Genomic DNA, 9,758 nt, shown 5'->3' on the forward strand with positions numbered 1-9,758 from the left:
AAATATGAAAATTCAGTATATCTATCGCATTACACATCTAAACTTGGCAAAATTAAAATGATTTTTATAAATTTATAGAGATCTTTCTATTATATATAGATATTTATTGTAGTAATTAACTTGTAATATTTATTTGTATTTAAACTGAGTTTTTATTTTATTACATTTTTTCAATTTTACTTTTCTCTATTTGTAATTTATTCTTTTTAATTGTGTGACAATTTAAAAAATGTGTTTGACTCTTACTTTGCCCTTTATTTATTATTATTTATTTTGTATAGGAAGAGTCCTTCAATCTGTTAAATAGATATTTATATTTATATATATATAGATATAATTCTATAATAAAACTATTTTTCCAAGAACACGAAAATAATCGTAAATTATTACACAAAATAACTTAAAAATTCTGCATCACGTTCAAGAATTATTAAGGCGAAAATCTGTAACATAAGATTTTCGCTGAAAAATATTATTAGCTCTCAAAGTAAAGAAAAAACGTCACCCGCCTAATGCACAATATGATAAATCTTTGTCGAGTTAATGCTTCGGACGTACTTTCGGCGATTTAGAGATACCATTCTATTCAGAGATTTCGTGTAAGAATGCTCCTACGGTTGACAGCTCTCAGGTTTTATTCAATAGGTTTTGGGTGTTCAAAGTTATTCTAAGCAAGAGACTTCATCAATTATTTATTTCGAATAATCAAAAAATGTATATATACTATGGATAGATTTTCGATTTTGAATGCATCCATTGGAATAATGGATCACAGCATAGTAGAGAACAATTTAAATAATATCTGTGAACGAGAGGTCAACATTCTATTAAGATTTGTAGTAATTGTAATGTTAATATGATTCTATTTCAATAAATTAAATGATTATTATATGATTATAAATTAGAGAATTTTCAGTATTGAGCTTTGAAAAACAAAATGCTCATATTTTGGGAGCAAATCAACCTATGGTGTATATGAAGTCTTTTGTTTAGAATGACATTCCGAATACACTGGTAAAACTTGTTCATCCGTAAAAAAATATCTTATCAGAGAAAAAAATAGGAAGGCACTGAATAGACCTATTCTAAAACTTTTAACGATATCGTTGTTGTTCAGCTTTTTCATTATTTATTATATCTGTGCAACATAATATAATATTTAATAATAACCATACTCGTTAAGAGTTATAAGCTAGGCTTACTGGTTATTATTTTTTAAAATATTGCTGCAGAGAAACCTAAAATAAGAAAGTCTAATTCCATAATATTCCTTGGGAAAAATCATAAACTCTAAAGTGACCTGAGGCCAGGATGGGAAAAATTCCACAATTCTCAAACAAGGCCACGTCAGTACAATGGTACAAAGCGATATTTTCTGGCAAAAAATCGATACAAATTGGTTTTTCTTATTAAAAGCAACAAAATAAATAAAATAAATAAAAATTTATTATTCTGATTCAATATTCTAGTATGACTATAAGCATTTTCTAAGCATCAATGGAATATTTTCCAATTCAAGCTTTATAAAACACAACCCGTAATGGATTAGGAATCGACATAATAATAAATTAATTAGTTTTTTGTCACAGATAATTGAATGATAAACCAGATAAGAAATCAAATCTATATAAATAAAAATTTTTTAATCTGTTGCTATTAGGTATACTTTTCTCCTAAAATTAAAAATAAATATAAAATTTAATAATATTTACATTACTTGCAAAATTTATGATTCAAAAATATATTTCACATAATTTCAATCAAAAACAGATTTTATTAAATGTTTTATCGTTATTTGTTTCGTTTTCCTTTAAATTATCTCTCGTTCATAATTAATATATGATTTATTAATTAAAGTAAAAATTTCTTTTTGCATAAAGTATATAAATATATTTTTTAGTATTACATTTTCATAGTTTTTGCCAATTTATTTCACTGAATAAAATCTGGGATGGTAAAATTCAGGATTAGCTTTTTTACCCAATGGATTTTTTTCAGCCAACTCTATCTCTAGGAAAATCTAAAATGATAATATGATTGAAGAAGATACTTATGTAGTTTTCAGAATAAAAAAAAAGTACCTGTCACAATAGAATGAAGTTTTTAGCGTATTAATGCGGACATGTTCTCGGCAATTTAAGGATGGCATTTCGAAATGAGCAAACGGTGCTATCACAAACAACGCACAATCAACGCTTCGTGGGTTGAGTGCGTAACGGTCCGCACTATTCAATTAACATATTTATCGTGCGTTTTCACAGTCACGTATGTGATGCGCCAATAAGGCGATCGTAGAACGATTGGTCAGCCGGCTAGCCACGTTAAGAATGGACAAGAGGAAGCAGATGGAGTAGTCATGAGCTCCGTTAATTTTATTATTATATCACTTTTGTGTCAAATTTCTATTTGTAAGCGTTACTGCAGAATCAAACAACACGATAAAAAATATAAATTATATTTACTGTAATTATTTATTAATTGAATTTATTTATTGTTTAATTAATAATTCTTATAATAAATATCGACATACAATTAAAAAAATGGAAGAGATCATATAAGGAAATCTCTCAAAAATAATTGATTTATATAATCTTATTCTAATTTTTAAAAATCTTATTACTACATGCTTTTGAAACGCATTATATGGGCAACCATAATTTCATTAACAATTGACGAATTACTAGATTATGTATATATTCTGTAAAAAACATTGAATGCATTCTTCTTGAAATAATGTTTCTGCCCAAGAAAGACAAAATATCAAAATAATGATAAAGCGAATCGTTATTGATTAAAAAGTTATTTTTAGTCAATCATCAATCATTTTGGAGATATTTTGATGCCGTGTTATGATGACTTGTGTTTTATTTTAAATCCTACCTCATAATCCAAATTTTTAAAGTAATTCTTGATAAAGACACAGAGATATTATTTTTTATCATAAATGTAAAACAAAAGATATTACAATCCGATAAAGACTGAATTAACTTCGCATTATTGTGTTATCTTTAAATTTATATCTATTAATTTCTATTCTCACATTACACTATAAATTTCTTACTTCGCGATACCGAGTTTCCTACGTTGATTTCACTGTATAGAGTGTATCGTCTTCTTCGAAAAAAAGAAGAAACCGATCGATAAAGATCGCGGCGATGTAAGGCACGCGCGAAGCAGGTGCTACATTATCCGCCTCGTGTTGCGATACGCACGTTACATGTTCATATTCTTGCAGAGAATGCAGGATGCATTACGTGCACGCGCCACGAAAAACAAAGCTCGCAGTAACCACATAGCAGATTTATAAACTACAAGAAGAACCACTTTACAATCCATTCGCTTCAGTAATAGTGAAATTAATTTCTTAATAAAAATTACGAATGTAATTACTTTGCCAGTAAAATAATTTTTAATTCTGAATCTAATTATCTATAATTATAATTAAAATAATAAAAAAATATATAAAAAATTACTGTTTAATTTTTAAACAAAAAATCGTTCGCATTTTATAATATCAAGTATATTCTACAAGCAACTCAATTCGAATTCGATTAAGTCTAATTTTATTGTTACTGAAAGCGAGAAATTGTGAGAAAGTACCACGTTAAAGTTTTGCTACGAATTTTGTTACAATCTGTTATATAGTATCATTTTTTAACGCATTAACTGTAAATAAAAGTCTAAATTATAGATTAGATCGTCCGCGGAAACCGTTGGTCGTGTTATCGAAATAAACGTTGCAAACAGTAACTGTTCGTTATATCCGTCTAATGTAGGTTGCTAGCTGGCATCATCGTAATTGTTAAACCGTAAACCGGGGCAGAACTTGAAGCCGAGGTTTGCTTGATTTGAAAAATACTTCATCCTACCGGCATTTATACATGATCGTCATCAACGTACGCAGCCACATGAATCGCGAATTGCCAAGAAATTGATTAGAGACTGACAACCAGCCGTATCTTACGATGTAGAAAAATGAATCACTAACCTACGAATTATCGCGGGCAAAGTGTTACTGGAATTGCGAGAATTAAATCGGAAGTGGTAAAAAATTGTTGAAGACTAATAGAATTTATAATTAGCGGTTATAAAGTTCCGCGCATGTGTAATCATATTCCTTTCTTGTATTATTACAATTCTCCTCTTACAAGAATCTTTTGGACATTTGGATAAATCGCATTTGAAATACAATGGTAAGTAGCACGTGCCTTGAGTAAATGAGTCTATGTAGGACAATAGAATGGAGACACGTCAGAATCGTATGGAAAGGATAAAAGTTATTCCGGTGTAAATATCAGGTCACTATTTCACCGTTATTCTTAAAATGAAGCGATTGTCGTACTACATCTATCATTTTACCTTGCTACCGTGACAAATACATTTAGTAAATTACCAGTATTATTTTCGAATTTTGTTATTTGTGCGTAAAAGCCTATACTTGATGACAATAATTGACAATATGACAAGAGTGATAGCTTGTGATTACAATTCTTTCAAAGTACATGAAGTTGAAACATTTTTAATGCTCAGTCATTGTGGTCATATTTGGATCTAAATATTATGTAAATATATAAATTATACAAATTTGGATAATTATTTTTTAATGCAAAACTCTTAAAATAAAAATTAAAACTGAATATATACAATATATGTACAATGTAGGATTACTGATAAAAGAAATCAGTTTTATTTGATAAATAAATATAATTATAATTTTTATTAAGATTTTTTCTGAAATTATTTAACTGCTATATTATTTACGTTGTATATTTTTTAATTAATAATTTTATGTTAACTTATACAATTACAAAATATCTAATATTTTAAGATATAAAATTCATTATATTAAATTTAGGTTGTAATCATTATCCATTTATTCATAATCAAAGGTTTCTCTTTCTGTGAGTGTGAACGCAAAATATAAGCAGATTCATTACCTGCACCGATTCTACATAAATACTTTTCTTTTTACTGCAATAAAGTTTCGTTTCTCACAGATTTTACTGACTTGCACTCATTGGCTTTTGTTCGTATGTAGTTCAACACGTGGTTTTTAACGTTCGGGGTTTCGCCCACGCCACAAGAAAAGTAGATAATCAGGGCATAAGTAGAAGAGAAAAGGTACGGCGGACTCGCCTTCTTTTTTCTGCCCGCTCGCTGGGTACTACTCCCGTTATTTCACGGAATTGTGGGAAATTGGGTACTGAGCCGAGCTAATTAAACGCACCGACCTTTTGTTTTCAAGGTGAGATACGTGTGAGCCACCTACGTGAGCGAAGCTACGATTAGTTTTATAATACGACGGAAGTGCATGCACTTGTCACGAGAACCAACAATTCTGTCGATAATTCTGAGAGTCAAAAGCAGATTATACTGTTTCTAAGTAATATTAGACAGCAACAATGGTTAAAATGAATAATTAAAACATTTCTAAAATTCTAATTAACCTTTAGAGGAATGGAGTCTATTTTTTAAATCTTATAGTTTTTCTTTAAGTGAGATTTGTCATAAATCACTATTTTATTGTATTTCTTAAGAAGGCACTATTTTAGCATCAGTGATTTTTTTGTCCCGTTACAAATAAATTGAACACTCGGAACCATCATCAATTCCCTTTGACAAATCACAACGATAATTAATCATAAATATGTATATTCATTAAATCCCTTAAAAATTTATATATAATATTAATAACATTTTAAACGAAAAGCTTGATAAAAATAAATTACTCATAACATTGCATTAAAATACATTAGAATTTTCTAAAAGCTTCTTTATTTTTCAAGTAAACTGCCTTTCTAGATTTACAGCAGCACCTACGTCTATCGCTGATGATCTATGTGATGAACATTAGTTAGCAAGTCAGATGCAGTTGGTAACATCGTTGATGTCACGTTTGTAACATCGTCATATCTGTTATTGAATCGTAAAATGGATACATCATAGTTTTTAATAAATGCATGTGCGAAAATCTATCAGTTGTCGGTATGCTTAATTTAGATTTTGCGAAGCAAGAATATGTGAATATTAAATGATGAATACTGTCAACGCTGAACGATTGAGTTTAACGAAACAATGAGTAATAATGAAACCTGCTCGCGTCTTAGTTGATACTTGACACCGATCGGTTTAACGATAACGTTACAGCATTGATCTTTTATAGTTTCAACAGGAAATGGCACGTACTCAAGAGGACAATAACTGGATATGACTCAACGACAATTGGAAGAAGGCAGCTGGTCGAGAACGTGCGGTTAGAGGAAGTGTTTGAAGAGTATACGGAAAAAAAAGGTTTGACGCGTACGGCGACACGTGGGAATTGCAAGTAACCGCCACTTTACCGCGACACAATCTCGGTCATTAACCTACGGAAGTAGCTCGTACGTGTTACAGTAAAATGTAAATAAAGAAACGACAGGACGATCTTCATTTTCTTCGCGTATTTAATTTCTTTTCAATTGCTCGCTATAAGATAATCGCAGAAACTTTGCACAAAAAAAAAAAAAAAAAAACAAAGACTTATAGGTAAATTAAGGCAGCAGCATAGACTTTTACATAACGTATAATCGCATAGTACATAAGAGAAACAACCAAACAAGATTCGTCTTTTCCATGAAAAGGAAGGAAAGGAAGGATTCCGATTGATTGATTTTCTTATGCACTACGCGTTATGCAAAAGTCACTGTGCTGTGGCTTTAATAACATTATAAAAGGATGAACTATATATATTTCTTAGATCTAATAAATCTGTTGTATCAAATTGCCAATTGTATCAATTACTAAAGAATTATAAAAATTACCGTTATCAGACTACCTATAAATTAAAATTGGTAAAAAAATATATCTGGCAGAATTTATTGCTAAATTATAGAGATTAAAAGAAAAATATCTGTTTTCTGAGTATGTTCCTGTGAAATTTAATATATTCAGCGCTATTATAAAAATTCTGCATTTTGCGGTAACGTGCTACGAGTTTATAAATAGGTAAACGACTTTCTTCACGACAGCGTCCTGCGTCTGAACGGTAGTAGGGCTCGCGAATCTTCGCGAATTTCTCACGCATTATTGCCGCGGTAAAACCGCTTCGCCGACCACTTTCCACACCGTGGAAAAACCAGCAAGGATCGTGGAAAGTCAATTACCTGCGTGCACGATGGAGATGAGAACGCGTGCTGCGTGAGTACGCCACGTCTCATTTACGAGATGCGCGTTTATACCTGCAACTACGAGCACGTGCCTCTCCAGAACGAGCGTAGCGGTGTCTTGCAGCTAACACGGCGTTGAAGAAGTATTTCGCTTAACCGGACGGGAAATAGAAATTGAATCTACGGACGGACTAACTCGTAAGATAATCGCAACACGATCGGTATTAAGTTAAGAGAATTTTTGCGGAATAATCAGGTTATTTATAAAATCATTTTTAATCGCTAATTATCATTAATTAAATCGGAGACACTTTACTGGTTACCGATCACGTTATCATTTAAATGATCATTAAACATAAATCCAGTTTGTCGTCACGGACGCTAATTCCAAGTGAAATTTTAGATCAAATAAAGAAGAATCGGTGTGTATCCTTTCATGAAATACACGTAGACTACGACGCGCACGCATTACATACATCATGCGCTAATTAGCGAGCAAACTTCACTTATTTTCAGATACTTCTCGTCTACAAATTGTGTATGCAAATGAGTGCTTCGGTAATCTATTGTTAAGTTCAATAACGCTGCGAACGTGGGATGATCTTGACCCCGAATTGAATTGCACATGTGATATCTCTATCAGTTATAATAGAAAAAAATGATATTTATTACATTAAACCTTTAAGAAATGCAATCACTTATTTAACATTCAATTTGCAAATATTACGAATATTTTTTTTCTATCGTTGATATAAATAAAATTGTTATTTTAAGAAGTAGGCGAATTTTTCTATTTTATAAAATCCGTTTCGTCTATTTTACGAAAACCTTAGCTTTTGTATACTATTAAATTCATAACGTTAAATTATACCTAGTTTATTTTGAATTATTTCTATAAATCGCCATTACTCCTATTCACTATTAAGGTGGGGAAAGTTGCTTTATAAGTTAGTTTTTAGATTGTCTTATTGTGTTTGTATCATAGAAATCGAGTACAAAAAATAATACAAAATTGAAGCAAATGATAAAATATAATATAGAAAATAAAATACGAATTTACTGTACTCAATTTCTATAATAAAAAGTAACCTATAAGTAACTTGTAAAGTAACTTTTCCAATTCTGCACAACCGTCGTTGAATTAATTAAAACGATGGAGTTAAATAATTTAACTCAAGAAAATATATTAAAACCACAAATTTAATTTATTATGTATTAAGTACGTATGTTAATGAGACGTAATGTTAATAGAGACGTTAATCTTGTTTATTTTAAAATTAATCACAGTCAATCGATCGATTGATTTATAGTGCGGATTTATAACACATAAAAGTTAAAAATAACAAAATGTTATTTAACTCAAGGGATTAAATTATCATTACTTTTTTAATATCTGCATTCTGTGTATCAACATTATAATTCGCATGAATTAACTCAAATAGAATTTTAACGTTGACATGAATATTTACAAGATTGTATAATTAATCTGTAACGAACGTTATAGATTACTCTATAACGCCGTATATACGCGTGCTTGATTAGCGATTGTTTCGTCGCCGGTTCCGCAAAATAAAATATTTCAATGGAACGTAAAGTAGAGAATGTCGTTACGAACTGTAAGCATTGTCTCATAATCAGTCGACTCATTAAATATCTTGGCGTTTAGAAAGCGACAAGTGAACAGGGTGCAGGGGTAATGATTATTGCAATTTCCTCAGTGCGTTAATGAGCCATTATATTTTCCACGGGAGATTAATCCATCTTTGCACGAAATGCTTATCCGCTATATTAAGGATTTCTAAAAAGATATCCATTACATTTTATGAAAAATTTATAACGAAGCGTTACACAAAAGTGCGATTAAGGCAATCATGAAAGTGACCGATTTTATATCGCGTTTTATTTTATGCAATACAAATATCTATAATATATAAATGTTTTGTTTATCTGTATATAGAATAAAGTAGGGCTGTTCCGTCAGCTTTAATTTAATTAAAATAATTACAGTACAGCAAAAAAAATATCTTTTCGCAGTGACATGCTTACAACTAAATTACACAAACATGACTGCTTGTGAAAACAAGCATGATCTTCAAATGTTTAACATATGTTATTTAAAAATATAAACATTATCGAAAGAAATAAAAAAGCTCCTTATAATAATAAAAAACATATAATTTATCGTTCTCTAAAGAGACGTGTGTAAATTCAGAAATGGAATTCATCTATTAATTCATCAATGATTCATCTTTCCTATCTATTGCTTAAATAACAATTATTATTTGAAAGAGTATTTAAAAAATGTTATTTTATTTTTATGTTAAAAAAATATTTTTAATTATTTCTTTACCCTTAAGCTATTATTTTTTAGAAGCTAAAAAATTATGTATACACATGTATAAAAAATTATGAATCAAATCTGTCAAATCTAATTAGATATACATATATCAATGTACATATATCGATCTGTACCAATTATATTTAATTGCTTCTTAATAAACGAATTCACTAGTTCGAGGGCATTAGTAATATTACAAATTTAAATATAAAAGCTATACATAAATACGTGTTTTAACTTTAGTTATTCTAATATTTATTATAGTTATTTTTATA

General features: G+C 29.7%; 1 protein-coding gene across 3 annotated transcripts in view; it reads right to left on the reverse strand.

Moving 5' to 3' along the window:
* Positions 1–9,758, reverse strand: part of LOC108746318 — a 35,564-nt gene that overhangs the window by 25,155 nt on the left and 651 nt on the right. The window lies entirely within an intron of this gene.

Source organism: Trachymyrmex septentrionalis, unplaced genomic scaffold, assembly GCF_001594115.1.
Source record: "Trachymyrmex septentrionalis isolate Tsep2-gDNA-1 unplaced genomic scaffold, Tsep1.0 scaffold167, whole genome shotgun sequence".
Lineage (NCBI taxonomy): Eukaryota > Metazoa > Arthropoda > Insecta > Hymenoptera > Formicidae > Trachymyrmex > Trachymyrmex septentrionalis.